Source organism: Dasypus novemcinctus, chromosome 13 (assembly GCF_030445035.2).
Source record: "Dasypus novemcinctus isolate mDasNov1 chromosome 13, mDasNov1.1.hap2, whole genome shotgun sequence".
Classification (NCBI taxonomy): domain Eukaryota; kingdom Metazoa; phylum Chordata; class Mammalia; order Cingulata; family Dasypodidae; genus Dasypus; species Dasypus novemcinctus.
In genome coordinates, this window is record NC_080685.1 from 9,023,792 (window position 1) to 9,042,517 (window position 18,726).

The following is an 18,726-nucleotide window of genomic DNA, read 5'->3' on the forward strand; positions in this document are numbered from 1 at the left end:
CAGTCAAACGCTCTTAGCGTCCCTTGAACTCCTCCAAACGTAATTCGGGCTCCGCGATCACTTAGGCTACTGTCTTGGCAACAAGCGCAACTCAGGCATTTCCGTGCATGACCGGGCATTTGTTCATTTGTTTGCAGAAAATCGCGAGGCAGCGGCGGGTGAGGAAGAGCTGCCGCTGGATGCCGGGTAAGAGCGAATGATCAGGCGAGGGTCATTAGCAGGGAAACCTCGGACAGTACCTCCCCGAAAGACCAGGCAGAGAAGTCCAGCGTAGTCCCAGATTCTAGTGCGTACGGAACGGACTCCGTTCCCGTAACCAGGGCTGGCGTCCTTCTCTCTAGTCAGGCTTCTCTTCTCTTCACGGTCCTGGCGTGGCCAGTCGGACCTCAGGTGAACTAGTATAAGTGGCCTCAGGGGTTGTCTCCACTCACAGAAACCACCTGTTTTCCCCTGGGTGGGTCAGAGCACGCTGAGGTGTCTGTCTGCCTGCAGCACTCTCTGACTTAGGTTTTGGCAGATTTCCTGTAGAAAAGAATGAGAGTGCAGGAAAGGTATCGTAGATGTGAAAACGCTCCGAGAAAGAGACGCGGGAGGCGTTGGCCTGGAAAAAACCACAGCGCCTCAGGGACGAGTATTCCTTAGGCCTCTGCCCAGGAAACAACGACAATGGAAGTCCCTCTCCGAGTCGTCCCGGGGTGCTCTGTGCCATCCTGACTGTGTGCCTTGCAGAGGGAGCCGAGCCCCCTCCCTCAGGCAGTCTCTGGCCAGTGTACAGGTGACTCGTCACCTGCCTCTCCCTCGCTCCTGCCCTTCCTTAAGGCACCACGGTGTGCCGTCGTCCCCGGAGGGTGGCTCGCTTCCATGGCCAGTGGCCCTGGCCTCTGCCTGCTCTGGCCTCTCTCTCAAGCCTCCTGTCAGGACCTGGTGGTTCTGTGCCACGTCATCTTCTGGGTGTCAAGTCTCTCTCGTCAACTCTACCAGGTTCTACCGCCCAGAGGAAGAGGCAGAGACAGCACAGGATGTCCTCGAGGACTCCGTGGAGGAGCGTTACCTGGCTCCCTCGAGTCTTCCTGACCTGCCCGGGTCCCTCGGGCCTGGCCGCAGCGGCGGCTTCCTGTTCGACGACTACAAATTGGACTTGGCTCTGGACGACGCCCGTGAGTACACCGTTTGGAAGAGAATTACCTTGCGCCGGACTCTCAGAAGGCTTCTCCTTCTTTAGGCTCACCCTTTCTGTCTCGGCTGAGAGGTGTCATTGCACATAAGCCCCGTAGACCCATGTTGATCTGAAAATAGTCTCTAGCAACACATGATGTGAAACTCAGGCATCGGTTGAGCCAGGCATCTGCACGCTCCCGCCTCACCTTGCGGGCCCGTGGTGGGCGTAGCTCCCGAGGCAGCCCCGAGCGTGGAGGAGCCAGCGGCCAAGGCCGACTCTGCGTGACCACTGCCTCACGTGTACAGCCATGGTCAGCAGGAGCTCCTCTCTAAGATGGGGCACCTTGTCTCCCCAGAAATGCTTTTGCCCGCGTTCCTCTAGCGACAATATCCCTGGACAACCTGTGGCTAGGGAAGGAGGTTGGCCGTCTTGACTCTAACTCTGGGGGTGTTGCTTACGTGAGTCCTGGGCCCTAGGCCCCAGTCTCTCCTCGCCCAGAAGTGTCCCCTTGTAAACCCCATGGCTGTGGCCTGCGACGCAGACCTTGTCCCCAAGCCCGCCAGTGGTCCCAGGTCGTCGCGTCTATGAAACTCCAACCCGGGTTTTCCCTTCTGAACGTTCGTAGAGCCCAGCCATCAGTCTAGAAACAGGCTACGCCCGTCTAGGCCAAGAGCACTCAGGAGAGCTCCACGGGCAAAGCCTACGTCTTGCAGCAAAACTTCCAGGCGGCACTGCGTCCAGTTCCTTAGGAGCTCCGGGAAGACAACAGATGTTTCACCCTGCCCAAATCAGGGAGGAGGACCTTGAGGATGTCCCCCCGTCCTTTCTTACTGAGTGCGAGGGGTCGAATTATAATCATGGATTTGGGTTTCCACAAGTGTAATTTGGCACAGTTCGTGTCACGTGGTTACGGCAGACGGGAAAGTGTAGTCACCGTGGGTCCACGTCAGAAAAGCAGAAATAGCCTGGATTTGGCCTCAGTTTCGGCGCCGGGTGCCGTAGCTCGATGCGGTTCACCCGGGGGCACTCTCCATGGTGAATTTCTCCCATGTGAACCCAGTAGAAGTCGATCGATAAGTCTCTAGCAAGGCCCAGTGTGTAGGGAGAGGCGTGTCAGGATGCTTTTTCCATGCCTTCCCAGACAGGAATGGGTCTGTGTTAGAGCCCCGGTGGCCGTGGAGGTGCCGTGTTTGCCGAGGAGATTCATGGCAGGATGGCAGACACGGCTGGAAGAGCTTCAAGGGGTGATTAGAGACCGCGTTTAACGTTTGCCCCGTTGGGTAGGGAGCACGGCATGACAAGGATCCAGATCGGGAAGGTTTGGCCTGGAGGGTTAGCAATCCAAGCCCGTTGATTTTCGTGAAATACAAAATAATGGGGGCTTTCAGTCAAACGCTCTTAGCGTCCCTTGAACTCCTCCAAACGTAATTCGGGCTCCGCGATCACTTAGGCTACTGTCTTGGCAACAAGCGCAACTCAGGCATTTCCGTGCATGACCGGGCATTTGTTCATTTGTTTGCAGAAAATCGCGAGGCAGCGGCGGGTGAGGAAGAGCTGCCGCTGGATGCCGGGTAAGAGCGAATGATCAGGCGAGGGTCATTAGCAGGGAAACCTCGGACAGTACCTCCCCGAAAGACCAGGCAGAGAAGTCCAGCGTAGTCCCAGATTCTAGTGCGTACGGAACGGACTCCGTTCCCGTAACCAGGGCTGGCGTCCTTCTCTCTAGTCAGGCTTCTCTTCTCTTCACGGTCCTGGCGTGGCCAGTCGGACCTCAGGTGAACTAGTATAAGTGGCCTCAGGGGTTGTCTCCACTCACAGAAACCACCTGTTTTCCCCTGGGTGGGTCAGAGCACGCTGAGGTGTCTGTCTGCCTGCAGCACTCTCTGACTTAGGTTTTGGCAGATTTCCTGTAGAAAAGAATGAGAGTGCAGGAAAGGTATCGTAGATGTGAAAACGCTCCGAGAAAGAGACGTGGGAGGCGTTGGCCTGGAAAAAAACACAGCGCCTCAGGGACGAGTATTCCTTAGGCCTCTGCCCAGGAAACAACGACAATGGAAGTCCCTCTCCGAGTCGTCCCGGGGTGCTCTGTGCCATCCTGACTGTGTGCCTTGCAGAGGGAGCCGAGCCCCCTCCCTCAGGCAGTCTCTGGCCAGTGTACAGGTGACTCGTCACCTGCCTCTCCCTCGCTCCTGCCCTTCCTTAAGGCACCACGGTGTGCCGTCGTCCCCGGAGGGTGGCTCGCTTCCATGGCCAGTGGCCCTGGCCTCTGCCTGCTCTGGCCTCTCTCTCAAGCCTCCTGTCAGGACCTGGTGGTTCTGTGCCACGTCATCTTCTGGGTGTCAAGTCTCTCTCGTCAACTCTACCAGGTTCTACCGCCCAGAGGAAGAGGCAGAGACAGCACAGGATGTCCTCGAGGACTCCGTGGAGGAGTGTTACCTGGCTCCCTCGAGTCTTCCTGACCTGCCCGGGTCCCTCGGGCCTGGCCGCAGCGGCGGCTTCCTGTTCGACGACTACAAATTGGACTTGGCTCTGGACGACGCCCGTGAGTACACCGTTTGGAAGAGAATTACCTTGCGCCGGACTCTCAGAAGGCTTCTCCTTCTTTAGGCTCACCCTTTCTGTCTCGGCTGAGAGGTGTCATTGCACATAAGCCCCGTAGACCCATGTTGATCTGAAAATAGTCTCTAGGAACACATGATGTGAAACTCAGGCATCGGTTGAGCCAGGCATCTGCACGCTCCCGCCTCACCTTGCGGGCCCGTGGTGGGCGTAGCTCCCGAGGCAGCCCTGAGCGTGGAGGAGCCAGCGGCCAAGGCCGACTCTGCGTGACCACTGCCTCACGTGTACAGCCATGGTCAGCAGGAGCTCCTCTCTAAGATGGGGCACCTTGTCTCCCCAGAAATGCTTTTGCCCGCGTTCCTCTAGCGACAATATCCCTGGACAACCTGTGGCTAGGGAAGGAGGTTGGCCGTCTTGACTCTAACTCTGGGGGTGTTGCTTACGTGAGTCCTGGGCCCTAGGCCCCAGTCTCTCCTCGCCCAGAAGTGTCCCCTTGTAAACCCCATGGCTGTGGCCTGCGACGCAGACCTTGTCCCCAAGCCCGCCAGTGGTCCCAGGTCGTCGCGTCTATGAAACTCCAACCCGGGTTTTCCCTTCTGAACGTTCGTAGAGCCCAGCCATCAGTCTAGAAACAGGCTACGCCCGTCTAGGCCAAGAGCACTCAGGAGAGCTCCACGGGCAAAGCCTACGTCTTGCAGCAAAACTTCCAGGCGGCACTGCGTCCAGTTCCTTAGGAGCTCCGGGAAGACAACAGATGTTTCACCCTGCCCAAATCAGGGAGGAGGACCTTGAGGATGTCCCCCCGTCCTTTCTTACTGAGTGCGAGGGGTCGAATTATAATCATGGATTTGGGTTTCCACAAGTGTAATTTGGCACAGTTCGTGTCACGTGGTTACGGCAGACGGGAAAGTGTAGTCACCGTGGGTCCACGTCAGAAAAGCAGAAATAGCCTGGATTTGGCCTCAGTTTCGGCGCCGGGTGCCGTAGCTCGATGCGGTTCACCCGGGGGCACTCTCCATGGTGAATTTCTCCCGTGTGAACCCAGTAGAAGTCGATCGATAAGTCTCTAGCAAGGCCCAGTGTGTAGGGAGAGGCGTGTCAGGATGCTTTTTCCATGCCTTCCCAGACAGGAATGGGTCTGTGTTAGAGCCCCGGTGGCCGTGGAGGTGCCGTGTTTGCCGAGGAGATTCATGGCAGGATGGCAGACACGGCTGGAAGAGCTTCAAGGGGTGATTAGAGACCGCGTTTAACGTTTGCCCCGTTGGGTAGGGAGCACGGCATGACAAGGATCCAGATCGGGAAGGTTTGGCCTGGAGGGTTAGCAATCCAAGCCCGTTGATTTTCGTGAAATACAAAATAATGGGGGCTTTCAGTCAAACGCTCTTAGCGTCCCTTGAACTCCTCCAAACGTAATTCGGGCTCCGCGATCACTTAGGCTACTGTCTTGGCAACAAGCGCAACTCAGGCATTTCCGTGCATGACCGGGCATTTGTTCATTTGTTTGCAGAAAATCGCGAGGCAGCGGCGGGTGAGGAAGAGCTGCCGCTGGATGCCGGGTAAGAGCGAATGATCAGGCGAGGGTCATTAGCAGGGAAACCTCGGACAGTACCTCCCCGAAAGACCAGGCAGAGAAGTCCAGCGTAGTCCCAGATTCTAGTGCGTACGGAACGGACTCCGTTCCCGTAACCAGGGCTGGCGTCCTTCTCTCTAGTCAGGCTTCTCTTCTCTTCACGGTCCTGGCGTGGCCAGTCGGACCTCAGGTGAACTAGTATAAGTGGCCTCAGGGGTTGTCTCCACTCACAGAAACCACCTGTTTTCCCCTGGGTGGGTCAGAGCACGCTGAGGTGTCTGTCTGCCTGCAGCACTCTCTGACTTAGGTTTTGGCAGATTTCCTGTAGAAAAGAATGAGAGTGCAGGAAAGGTATCGTAGATGTGAAAACGCTCCGAGAAAGAGACGTGGGAGGCGTTGGCCTGGAAAAAACCACAGCGCCTCAGGGACGAGTATTCCTTAGGCCTCTGCCCAGGAAACAACGACAATGGAAGTCCCTCTCCGAGTCGTCCCGGGGTGCTCTGTGCCATCCTGACTGTGTGCCTTGCAGAGGGAGCCGAGCCCCCTCCCTCAGGCAGTCTCTGGCCAGTGTACAGGTGACTCGTCACCTGCCTCTCCCTCGCTCCTGCCCTTCCTTAAGGCACCACGGTGTGCCGTCGTCCCCGGAGGGTGGCTCGCTTCCATGGCCAGTGGCCCTGGCCTCTGCCTGCTCTGGCCTCTCTCTCAAGCCTCCTGTCAGGACCTGGTGGTTCTGTGCCACGTCATCTTCTGGGTGTCAAGTCTCTCTCGTCAACTCTACCAGGTTCTACCGCCCAGAGGAAGAGGCAGAGACAGCACAGGATGTCCTCGAGGACTCCGTGGAGGAGCGTTACCTGGCTCCCTCGAGTCTTCCTGACCTGCCCGGGTCCCTCGGGCCTGGCCGCAGCGGCGGCTTCCTGTTCGACGACTACAAATTGGACTTGGCTCTGGACGACGCCCGTGAGTACACCGTTTGGAAGAGAATTACCTTGCGCCGGACTCTCAGAAGGCTTCTCCTTCTTTAGGCTCACCCTTTCTGTCTCGGCTGAGAGGTGTCATTGCACATAAGCCCCGTAGACCCATGTTGATCTGAAAATAGTCTCTAGGAACACATGATGTGAAACTCAGGCATCGGTTGAGCCAGGCATCTGCACGCTCCCGCCTCACCTTGCGGGCCCGTGGTGGGCGTAGCTCCCGAGGCAGCCCTGAGCGTGGAGGAGCCAGCGGCCAAGGCCGACTCTGCGTGACCACTGCCTCACGTGTACAGCCATGGTCAGCAGGAGCTCCTCTCTAAGATGGGGCACCTTGTCTCCCCAGAAATGCTTTTGCCCGCGTTCCTCTAGCGACAATATCCCTGGACAACCTGTGGCTAGGGAAGGAGGTTGGCCGTCTTGACTCTAACTCTGGGGGTGTTGCTTACGTGAGTCCTGGGCCCTAGGCCCCAGTCTCTCCTCGCCCAGAAGTGTCCCCTTGTAAACCCCATGGCTGTGGCCTGCGACGCAGACCTTGTCCCCAAGCCCGCCAGTGGTCCCAGGTCGTCGCGTCTATGAAACTCCAACCCGGGTTTTCCCTTCTGAACGTTCGTAGAGCCCAGCCATCAGTCTAGAAACAGGCTACGCCCGTCTAGGCCAAGAGCACTCAGGAGAGCTCCACGGGCAAAGCCTACGTCTTGCAGCAAAACTTCCAGGCGGCACTGCGTCCAGTTCCTTAGGAGCTCCGGGAAGACAACAGATGTTTCACCCTGCCCAAATCAGGGAGGAGGACCTTGAGGATGTCCCCCCGTCCTTTCTTACTGAGTGCGAGGGGTCGAATTATAATCATGGATTTGGGTTTCCACAAGTGTAATTTGGCACAGTTCGTGTCACGTGGTTACGGCAGACGGGAAAGTGTAGTCACCGTGGGTCCACGTCAGAAAAGCAGAAATAGCCTGGATTTGGCCTCAGTTTCGGCGCCGGGTGCCGTAGCTCGATGCGGTTCACCCGGGGGCACTCTCCATGGTGAATTTCTCCCGTGTGAACCCAGTAGAAGTCGATCGATAAGTCTCTAGCAAGGCCCAGTGTGTAGGGAGAGGCGTGTCAGGATGCTTTTTCCATGCCTTCCCAGACAGGAATGGGTCTGTGTTAGAGCCCCGGTGGCCGTGGAGGTGCCGTGTTTGCCGAGGAGATTCATGGCAGGATGGCAGACACGGCTGGAAGAGCTTCAAGGGGTGATTAGAGACCGCGTTTAACGTTTGCCCCGTTGGGTAGGGAGCACGGCATGACAAGGATCCAGATCGGGAAGGTTTGGCCTGGAGGGTTAGCAATCCAAGCCCGTTGATTTTCGTGAAATACAAAATAATGGGGGCTTTCAGTCAAACGCTCTTAGCGTCCCTTGAACTCCTCCAAACGTAATTCGGGCTCCGCGATCACTTAGGCTACTGTCTTGGCAACAAGCGCAACTCAGGCATTTCCGTGCATGACCGGGCATTTGTTCATTTGTTTGCAGAAAATCGCGAGGCAGCGGCAGGTGAGGAAGAGCTGCCGCTGGATGCCGGGTAAGAGCGAATGATCAGGCGAGGGTCATTAGCAGGGAAACCTCGGACAGTACCTCCCCGAAAGACCAGGCAGAGAAGTCCAGCGTAGTCCCAGATTCTAGTGCGTACGGAACGGACTCCGTTCCCGTAACCAGGGCTGGCGTCCTTCTCTCTAGTCAGGCTTCTCTTCTCTTCACGGTCCTGGCGTGGCCAGTCGGACCTCAGGTGAACTAGTATAAGTGGCCTCAGGGGTTGTCTCCACTCACAGAAACCACCTGTTTTCCCCTGGGTGGGTCAGAGCACGCTGAGGTGTCTGTCTGCCTGCAGCACTCTCTGACTTAGGTTTTGGCAGATTTCCTGTAGAAAAGAATGAGAGTGCAGGAAAGGTATCGGAGATGTGAAAACGCTCTGAGAAAGAGACGTGGGAGGCGTTGGCCTGGAAAAAACCACAGCGCCTCAGGGACGAGTATTCCTTAGGCCTCTGCCCAGGAAACAACGACAATGGAAGTCCCTCTCCGAGTCGTCCCGGGGTGCTCTGTGCCATCCTGACTGTGTGCCTTGCAGAGGGAGCCGAGCCCCCTCCCTCAGGCAGTCTCTGGCCAGTGTACAGGTGACTCGTCACCTGCCTCTCCCTCGCTCCTGCCCTTCCTTAAGGCACCACGGTGTGCCCTCGTCCCCGGAGGGTGGCTCGCTTCCATGGCCAGTGGCCCTGGCCTCTGCCTGCTCTGGCCTCTCTCTCAAGCCTCCTGTCAGGACCTGGTGGTTCTGTGCCACGTCATCTTCTGGGTGTCAAGTCTCTCTCGTCAACTCTACCAGGTTCTACCGCCCAGAGGAAGAGGCAGAGACAGCACAGGATGTCCTCGAGGACTCCGTGGAGGAGCGTTACCTGGCTCCCTCGAGTCTTCCTGACCTGCCCGGGTCCCTCGGGCCTGGCCGCAGCGGTGGCTTCCTGTTCGACGACTACAAATTGGACTTGGCTCTGGACGACGCCCGTGAGTACACCGTTTGTAAGACAATTACCTTCCTCTGGACTCTCCGAAGGTTTCTCATTCTTTTCTCCCCTTTCTCATCTAGGCTTTTATATACTCTTTCTTCACTTTCATTTTAGAGACTGAACTTCATTATAAAATATGTCTATGATCAAATCATAAGCTCAGGTCTGATGTGTCAGGCCTTTCTCCATTCATACTGATTTGAGTTCACGTATAGGCTGCTAGAAGTGGTGCGTCGAACTTCCTAGGCAGCTCTGATGGAGAGTGTTAAGGATCCAATACTGACTCTCTGACCCTCTTTTTTGCGTGTGTGTGTTTTTTTTTAATATTACCTTCAAATATATGAGGTCCCCTACACCCCCATCCCCTCTTCCCACTCCTCCCCTCTAACAACAATCCCTCCATCACCATGAGACATTCATTACATTTGTTGAACCCTCTTGACTCATGTGTATAGCCTGCGTTGGCGGGAGTTCCCTTTTATGTTGGGGAATCATGTGTCTCCAGAAGTGTTCTTGCTAATATTCAACTAGGAGCAATGTCCTGGAGAACCTATGATGGTGCAAGGAGGCTGACAGCCTTGACTCTTTTACGAGATATTCAGATAATTCCTTGGTACTGAGCCCCATTCTATCCTCACTAAGAAGTGTCAGGAGGTAAAGTCCATGTTCATGGCCTGTGTGAGGAGCTTCACCTGAAGGTCAGCATTGGACATGGGCCTTCTCCCCTTCCCCCAAAATGATCACAGATCCTATCCAATATGTAACAAAGCCCTTTGACTCCTTCCTGTTTCCATGGACTGCTTAGCTCCCAGGAACCTCCCAGTAAACTGGCCCTCAGAAATAATGAATTGGAAGTCCTCTCTCTTCTAGATCAGGCCCATAGGGAACACTTATAATAGAGAAAAATTCTCCTACTGGATCTCAGGGAATCTGTACATTCTTTGTGTCCCACACTTCTGTCAGGCTAAGACACGTGGCTGTAGATGCCCCTTGTCAAACCATCTCCTTTTGAAACTGCCTCTAGAAGAGATTTAACCACAGATATCAGAATCAGCTATCTTCACACTTTTCCTCATCTCCTGTCTCATACCTGTCACCCTAGCCATCTCTGGGTAAAGGAGGGGAGAGGAAACTGGCAGGGTCTGTAGAATGAAAGGATCAAGTGAATCACAGGCACCAGGGCAACACGTGCATGCAGGTGTCTCCACAAACTCCCTCTTTAAAATGGGACATCTCAGTTCCCCTGAAATATTCTTGTGAATATTTTCCCCTGAAATGGGTGCCTTGAGCACGTATTGCTGTCCAAGGAATCAGCACTCTTCACTCTAATTTTGGGGCATGTCTACCCCCTTTGTTCCTCAGATCTGCACCAGTCTTCTGTCTCTTTTCTAAGTTGGTTTGTCCTTGGAGCGATGTCACCTGAGTGCCAGACCACATGCTCCACCAGCATGGGCTGTGACAGTGGCATTCATTTGCACACACATCCCCATGCATGGCAGTGGATACTGTCCTCTTAGTGGCACTAATTTTCATCTCAGTATCCCCTGCCACCATATGAAAAGTGACATCTTCACACAGTGGTGCCTGTAATTTTTGCCTAGATATTGAGGATCAGGGTGCTGTCACTGGGAGGAAAAAGAAGGGTGTTCTGGAGAGAGTTTATCAGAGAAAGAACTTAGATTGATTATCCTAAATACCTCTTCTGCTTTCTGCTCCCAGCTGTGATGCCTATCACCCAGGCCCCCTGATTGGACACATGGGCCATCCCATCTCATGTGTGCAAGGCTTGCAGCTGCAGCTGATGCCAAGCCCTTTCGTTAACAACTGCCTCCAATTGCAGCTGCAGCACCAGTGGGATAGTGGGGATTACAGACCTAGGTTCAGCCCTTTCTCCACCATCTGGAGCTTCACAGCCAATACTGAGCCTGCAAACAAATGGTCATCTTTGCCAAGTAGGAAATAAGAGAAGAATAGGACACTCTAGCCAGCCTGTACTTCATGGAAGTGATCTGGGTAAAGAATGGGACCTCTCCCTTGCTTGCTTAAGCTCTCACTGAATCCCATGATTCTCTAAAACTGCAAGGTCAGTAAGTTCATTGGATTTAGGATCAGATATGGCCTGGCCACTTACCACCCTTTTTACTTGCCCATGTTACTCATGTTTTAGGTCCTTTCTTCTCAGTTTCATCATCTGTGAAACCAGAAAAATAATATCCACCTCCTATAGGAGCATTAAGCAAGATAATATTTCGTAATGCATACTTTAATGAAAATTGTTCAGTAAATGGCAGGAGTATGTAATATTAGCATTGTATTTCTCTGGTCCCTTATTTTCTGATTTTACATGTATTATCACATCTGAAGTAACACATTTTTATGGTCGAGACCCTCCCTTCCCTGCATCTCAGAAGGCTGTTTGCCGGTTCTCTTCCTCTTCTCTTATCTTCCCTCATCAAGTGAATTTCTCCTGTTACACACATTGTGTATAGGTGTAAATCCTGGACACACAATTCAGTCTTCTGATAAGTCAAGCTTCTTTTTCTGCTCTCTTCTCACCCCCACACCTTTATTTTTTTTAAAGATACTTTTATAAAGTATGCAAAGCAGCTTATTTTATGGTACTCCATTTATTTATTTTATTTTTTATTTTTTTTTATTTTTTTATTTTTTTATTTTTTATTGACTTTGTAATAATTTTACATTAAAAATATATATGTGAGGTTCCATTCAACCCCACCCCCCCACCCCCCCTCTCCCCCCCCCAACAACACTCATTCCCATCATCATGACACATCCACTGGACTCGGTAAGTACATCTCTGGGCACCTCTGCACCTCATATACATTGGTTCACATCATGGCCCATACTCTCCTCTATTCCATCAAGTGGGCCCTGTGAGGATTTACAATGTCCGGTGATTACCTCTGAAGCACCATCCAGGGCAGCTCCACGTCCCGAAGACGCCTCCATATGGTACTCCATTTAAATAGTCATCTCCACTCACTTTCAGTGGCCATGCCTTCATTTTTTTTCACATCAGGGTCTCCTTTTTCTCCAATTTTTGTGACGCTCAGCTTTCAGCACATCACATCTACTTTATCTGCACTGTGTTAATCACTAGGTGCTCAGCTGTACAAGGATGCCCTCTTCTCTGAAATGAGGAACAGACCAACTTCACAAGTGCTCTTTTTAAAAGAAATAAACTTTATTTTGAAAAGAATTTTTAGAAGACAAAAAAGTTACATGAAAAGCTCATTAAAAATTCACATTCGTTGTAAGGACTAACCTACATAGAGTAATAATCTAAAAACTCATCATTGTGACAGTATCACTACTTCACACATCTGACAAATACTGGAGGAGGCTGCTACCATTGTTATAACTTCTTTATAGACTAAAATTTACGCACAAATCAAAATTCAGGGAAACTTCAGAATATTCACATTTGGATGTCTTGGCTGAATTTTCAAAGATTTCACATATAACAAAACCACAACTTTGAATGAAAATACATATAAAAAACATTGAAGCCTTGTAACATACTCTACAGAAGCCAGGGACACAGAGTGAATAGTAAGAGCAGTATATTTCTAGGAGAGAAGGCAATCACTTATTTCCTTTCTCATAAAGTAAAAGTCAATAATTCAACATTTTAATAACACTGACCTAGTTATTACTATTCAAGAATTTGCCTTTCAAGTTGTATCTTCAAAATATATTTGTCCATATATTTGGGTTAATTTCACACATCATAAACATTTTGCTCAGAATTCTAATCTTAAGTATAAGCCATTACTTAACAAAGAATTGTCCAAATATTGTACACTAATGCTACCATTTAGATTTATATGCTTCATCTGGAACACTTATCTAACAAACAGGACTTTTGCCCTGTTTCTGCAGAACAAATGTCCCTGTGTCTAAAATTTTAAATGATAATCATGAAAGACAGATTCAAATAATTTATGCTATGCATTTTCCTTCATCAAGCTTTGATGAAAACAGAATCATCTGGTGTTGGAGCATCGTCTTCCTTCTCAGTTACAGTTTCTACAGTCCCAGAAGCAGAGAGGATAACCATTCTTTTACTTGTTGAAGCCGTCTTTGGTTTCTCAGCAATAGCTGCACAAACAGGAACCATTTCATCACTTTCAGAGTCATATTCAGGAATTGACTTTGGTGAGAAATCTACTTCTGCTGCTGTTTCACTCTGTTTAATCCTCTCTGCCACTTTCTGCTACTCCTGGAGTGTTCTTTCCATATTTCAGGGTTCATTGGATAGATGTGAAGGGCTACTTGAAAACTCTGTTTTGCCTCATCCCTTTTGTCCTTCACCTTTCTCTTGTTATATTTTTCTATTTTTGTCTTCTTACCCTTTGGTTTACCCTTCCTGATAGTCTTCCTTTCTAAACTCTTCTCCAAATTTCTTATCCAATTTTTTTTCCCGATAGGCTACAGCACCCCCTTTAGTATCCTTTGCAAATCTGGTCCCTTGGTGACATGTTCTGTCAGGTTTTGTCTGTGAAGGCTTTGAACTCACCCTCATATTTGAAGGACATTTTTGCTGGATACAGAATGTTTGGCTGGCAGTTTTTCACTTTCGGGACCTTAAGTACATCGTACCACTTTCATCTCTCTGCCATGGCTTCTGATGAGAGGTCAATTTTCCCTTGTGTCTGATTCTTTGCTTTTGTCTTTTCCTTTCAGGATCCTCTCTTTCGCTCTGATATTTGTCATTCTGAATAGTAGGTGTCTCGGGCAGGCCTATGATGATTTATTCTTTTTGGGGTGCATTGTCCTTCTTGGATGTTGATATTTATATCTTTCATAAGGGTTGGGATTCTCAGTTATATTCTAAAATGATCTTACTTCCCTTTTTGCATTCTCTTCTTCTGGGACATCAATATGTGAATGTGCATTTTGCTTTCTCTTTCAATTCTCTGAGACTCTCTTCCATTTTTCTATTCTCTTCTCCTTTCTTTTCCATTTCAGATGTTGTCTTTGAAAACACTAATTGTGCCTTCAAGCAATTCAAATCTGCTCTTAGGTGCCTCTAATATATTTTTAATCTCATCCACTGGGTTTTTTATTTCCATAAGGCATGTTATTTTTCTTTGCAGGGTTTTATATTGTTCTTTATTTTCTCCCAGTGTCTTCTTAAGATCCTGGTTTCTTTCATCCTGTTTTCCTTTAATTTTTTGAAATGATTTACAAGAGTTGTGTGTTTATCACTGATTGTCTTAAATCCTGTATACCTTTCAATATTTGGTTCTTCTTTTGGCTGGGCCATTCTTCCTGTTTCCTAGTATGGCTTATAATTTTTTGCTGATATGTAGGCATCTGAGTATAGTGTTGTGTTTAATCTGATGGCTAATTTCTTTCTCTTGCCTAGTTTTTCCACAGTTGTTCTTGAGTCTTTGGTTCAATTTATTCGCAGTCTTTAAAAACTGTCTATCATAAGTTTTCAAAATTGGGTCAGGGCCTCACGTTTGGGGTGTAGATTTTCTCCCAGCGGATGGATACAGAGAGCAAGAACAGTTTTTGTTCATACTGTTTCCAGACAGGCCAAGAGATGGTGCTAGCCAATGCATTTTTCCATGGAGGTGTTTCAGTCCTGGCTTTGTGTGTTCCTGTGTTGAATCCAGATTAGAGATTCTAAGTGGATTCTTTGGCCAAATCCACAGGAAAAAACCATGCAGGTTCCTTTTCTCTTGAAACAGCTGACAGGAAGGACAATGTCTGTTCCGATCTCATTTGGCTACATTGAGACAGGGGTTTTACCTGAATGTAATATCTTGGGGGTGGGGGAGCGGAGCCCTTCCTGGCTGCTAGGGTGGCTTGGGAACTCATGTTTCTTATTTTAGCTTTTCTCTGTTCTGCACCCTCCTGAGAGTTGTGAAGCACTGTCCTGGACTAGTGACTCCCAAAGCAGGTCCCTCAGACCACTTTTTGTTCTTTCTCCATTGTTTTGTGAGTGCACCCAGCTCTGCCTGTTAGTCTCTCTCCATCTTCCCAGTCCTCACAAATGCTATTTTATCTTGAAGTGTTTGATGTTATCTTCTTTTCCCTTTAGCCCCTCCTTTCCATCTTGATTTCCCACAACAGCAAACAAGACTGAAGGCCACCAGCTGGGTTGTTCTTTCTCCTACTCACTTCCCTCCCAGACCATGTCATGAAATCACACCAAATGCCAGCATTTGCAGAAAGAGTCATTGTAGGTAGGACTCTTAGTTTTATTCTCACTCTCCTCCACCCTGTGATTTCTATCTGGTCCCTAACAGGTCATCATTTTCCCACTCTGATATCTCTCTCTCCTTCTGTTTCTACATTTTTGAATTCCAACTACCAGAAGAGAGATTAGAATGCCATACTCAATATCACTAAAATCCTCATTAATCATATTTTCAATTAGACATATACACACAAATATATATGTACACTCATATCTTATGTCATAGAAATGATATTTATTTTGTATATGTATTATACAAGGGTTATATATAACATATATCATGTATTTAAGCAAGTACCTTAAATCCAGAAGAAGCCTGTGAGTACTCCATTATAAAGAGAATTAACTTCCACTGGAAACTCAGAAGTCTTCCACAGTTCTTTTTTCCTTTGGGGTTTTCCTTCAAGTTTTTATTGTTTTAACTTCACTCCAGTCTCTCCATTTCCAATAACAGTCTGCATCCAGTGTGATTTCCTTGCCTTTGCCCTCACCACCTATGGACAATTCCTTTTTAGTAACTCAACTTTTATTTAATATTCAATATTGGTAGCAGTTTCCTCTTAGCACTCTATTATTGTTGAATGGAAAAGAGATCAGCAAGAAGGAAATTACTGAAGTGTCTATACTCACACTGTGTATATTATTGTTTAATGGAATGATGATCAAGTAGGAATTAATATTGAAGTGCTTCTACCAGGCCAGGGATTTCTATTGGCCTTGTTTGTTCCCAGAGATTATGTTCTTTGATGCCCCCTCTTAGACTGAAAAAATATATCATAGTAAGGCTTTAAGTAATGGAACCTGTTTAGCCATGTCTTTATTTTTTATACCTGGGTTTTGATGCTTCCATAGGCATGAAAACCTCTCCCAAGTTAGAGTGTAATTCTCTTGAGAACCCGGCAACCAACAATCATGGGTGTCAAGTCATTGGCCACACTGATGCCACCAGTGCCTTGAAAGAGAAGATTTTGAAAAGAAAACTACTGCTCAGTAAGAGGAAGTTATCATGCCGATTCCCTGGCCTTCATGCTCAGACAGAGGTAATCACACGTCTGTGGTTCTTTGGGGCATGTTTTCCTTCCTGCTTTTTCTGTGGGATCATTGCTCATTCTCCCACTGCAGTTTTACATCCTTATTTGCTCCAAGAGATGGTATTACCTCATCTAGTTCTGCCTGTTTTTACCTTGAAGTTGGTCCAGGCCACAGCCTACCAGCTCCATCTCCTGTTCATTTTCTGAACTCTGCTTTGTTTCACAGCTGCCGTCCGGCTGGTCACTCTCCCCTTGCCTCACAATAACAGGGAAACCCTGGGACTTCAAATTTGAGGAGGGTCTGTTTCCTGGCAATGTGCCCTCTCGTTCCTATAGCAGTCAGTTTCTGAATTTGCATTTTTTATTTTAAACCCAATCCCAGTCTGGAGGTGTGAAAATCTGATTTTCCTCTACACAAAGGGGACAGGGGTGAAAACTGGCAACTGAGGAAAGAGTGGTAAGGATCGGACATGGCCTCTGTGCAGTGATGAGTAGGACCATTGCTGGTTCCTGGTATGGGTTGGGCAGATCTCTGTCTTCCTCCATAGTCTGGACTATATTTTAAGGGTGGCCATGTTTCCTTTAATCTGAGGCTGTCACTACCCCTGATCCATTCCACAGCTCCACCATTTAGGATCATAAGTTCAATAGAATCTCAGTATAAGCCTGATCTCTATCATAATTTAGCAGTCAGTCCAGCTCAACTACCAGCAATCACTGACAAGGAATCTCATTTGATTTTTTTTTTCTTTTTTGTCTTAGATATTAAGATCTGCTGGAAAGATGCTACTAATTTGAATGAAATGATTTTTTTTGAAAAGTACCTTCTCTACCTGACCAAAAAAAAAAAAAAAAGTATAAAACAACAGTTCAAGTCAAAGTCCAAACAGACCCTCGGAGCCATTCATCCCTGGGAATCAATGTCACAACTACCAGCCGCTTCTTATTTTTAGTCCAAAAGTGTATATGGATTGGAAAAATCATCTTCTTTCCATCTTCAAATGTGATTACTACTTTGGGGGACCAATGCCAAATTTGACAAATATCAGTGTCCTTAATCCTTGCTCCTTTCCACCCCAACTATTTGTAACTGGAGGAAGGAGCAGGTGGAAGAAACATGTCAAATTGGACATCTTTTGACAGCAGATGGGATTGCTAGGAAGCACACAGCATTAACTATGCTGTGGCCTTGCTCAAAAGTTTTAACTTGAATTTAATCTGGAGGAAATTATCAAACAACTACAGAATATATTCCATTCAACAAGACAACCTACTTGTCCTCTTCAAACAGCCAACATCACAAACAACTATAATAACACAATGGTGTGGATGTATTTTTGGTTCACAACCAAGGGACTTAGTCTGTAGTACTTTTGAACCAAAAATGTGTCCTCACTGTTTTGTTGTTCTAGTTCGTAGTGATTTTGAATTTTTTGAAGAGGCCAGATCAGGTTTCTCATGGAATGTACTATATTCTGAAGTTGTTTGATTATTTTGCTAAAGACTAAATTCAGATTAACATTTTGGGCAAGATTTCTGAAAGATTGTGTGCTTCCTAGCACATCCCAGTAGAGGGATGATGTCCAGTGTGTCCACCAGCATTACTGTGGTCCTAGGTCTGGTCTCCTGGGTAAGGAGGGGTCTAGCAGAACTCTGCACTGTAAAGATACATTATTTTATATTTATGATGAAGTAATCTGGAGAGAGGTACTTTGAGAGTAGTTAATATCCTGTTCTATAATAATATTTCTCTGAATTTCCCAGCTTCTTTGATCATCTCTGCTCCTTGGCAGTTACACTATTTGTGTTTCTATGTTGATAATTTCCTAATTTAGTCAATCTTCTATTGTTTAAATTGCTATTATTCTGCTGTTAAAAAAATAGCTTTCCCAACCGTTTCCTTACTATTAAATTTGTTTTGACTATCACTATGGGCTCACGTATTTTTGATTCAATGTGGTCATTATTTTGGGTTTCATATGGATATATATCATCATAAATATAATTTTCCCTATTTATATTTATTTTTACAACTCATGAGCTGTACACTGTCTTACCTATGTATTAGATTATATTACTGCATTTCTCCATGTTATTTCTTTTGTTTGAGCATGTGATGTTTGTGTGTTATTTCTTACTGATGAACAATAGTATATGCTATGTTTACAATTGTTATAAAACCTATTAAGGTATGCAACATCTTTTGTTTAATTTACACATTTTAAAAGATATCTCTCTACTTCAAACTTCTACCCCTTGATCAATGACCCTATTCTCTTGTTTTATTTCTCTTTTTTCCTACCACTTGTTATTGTGTCAACTCTGCCATCCTAAACATATACCATTTATAGACTATTTTCTCATCTTCTCCCTTCTTTGGTTTTGGATTTAGTTCTACAAGGAGAATACATTGGTTATATCTAGAGTCAAAACCACCCAGGAAAGCTGCTCCTAGATTATAGCTCAACAAAAATGTCTGAAATATTAAATGCTCATTATTTTAAGCTGCCAACCTTTCTAGTAATTCATCATAAAGCAAGAGAAAATGAAATATGGAATTTGGCAGTGTGCTGCCATAAAATGTGGCAGTAACTTTGGAACTAGGCTGTGTGTGAAAGCTCTAAGATGTTTGAAGAGGCTTCCACATTTGAAAGCTTAAACCAAAGTGAGAA

The 18,726-nt window shown here is 47.9% G+C and overlaps 2 long non-coding RNA genes across 2 annotated transcripts; both read left to right on the top strand.

Moving 5' to 3' along the window:
• The first annotated feature begins 3,597 nt into the window (after positions 1 to 3,597).
• On the top strand, positions 3,598 to 6,240 carry LOC131280850 (uncharacterized). The gene is made up of 3 exons (XR_009188499.2): positions 3,598 to 3,701; positions 5,226 to 5,274; positions 6,070 to 6,240. It is a non-coding gene; the product is annotated as an uncharacterized lncRNA (long non-coding RNA).
• Positions 6,241 to 8,615: 2,375 nt separating this feature from the next.
• On the top strand, positions 8,616 to 17,056 carry LOC131273128 (uncharacterized). The gene is made up of 3 exons (XR_009180291.1): positions 8,616 to 8,789; positions 15,876 to 16,063; positions 16,817 to 17,056. It is a non-coding gene; the product is annotated as an uncharacterized lncRNA (long non-coding RNA).
• Positions 17,057 to 18,726: the final 1,670 nt, after the last annotated feature.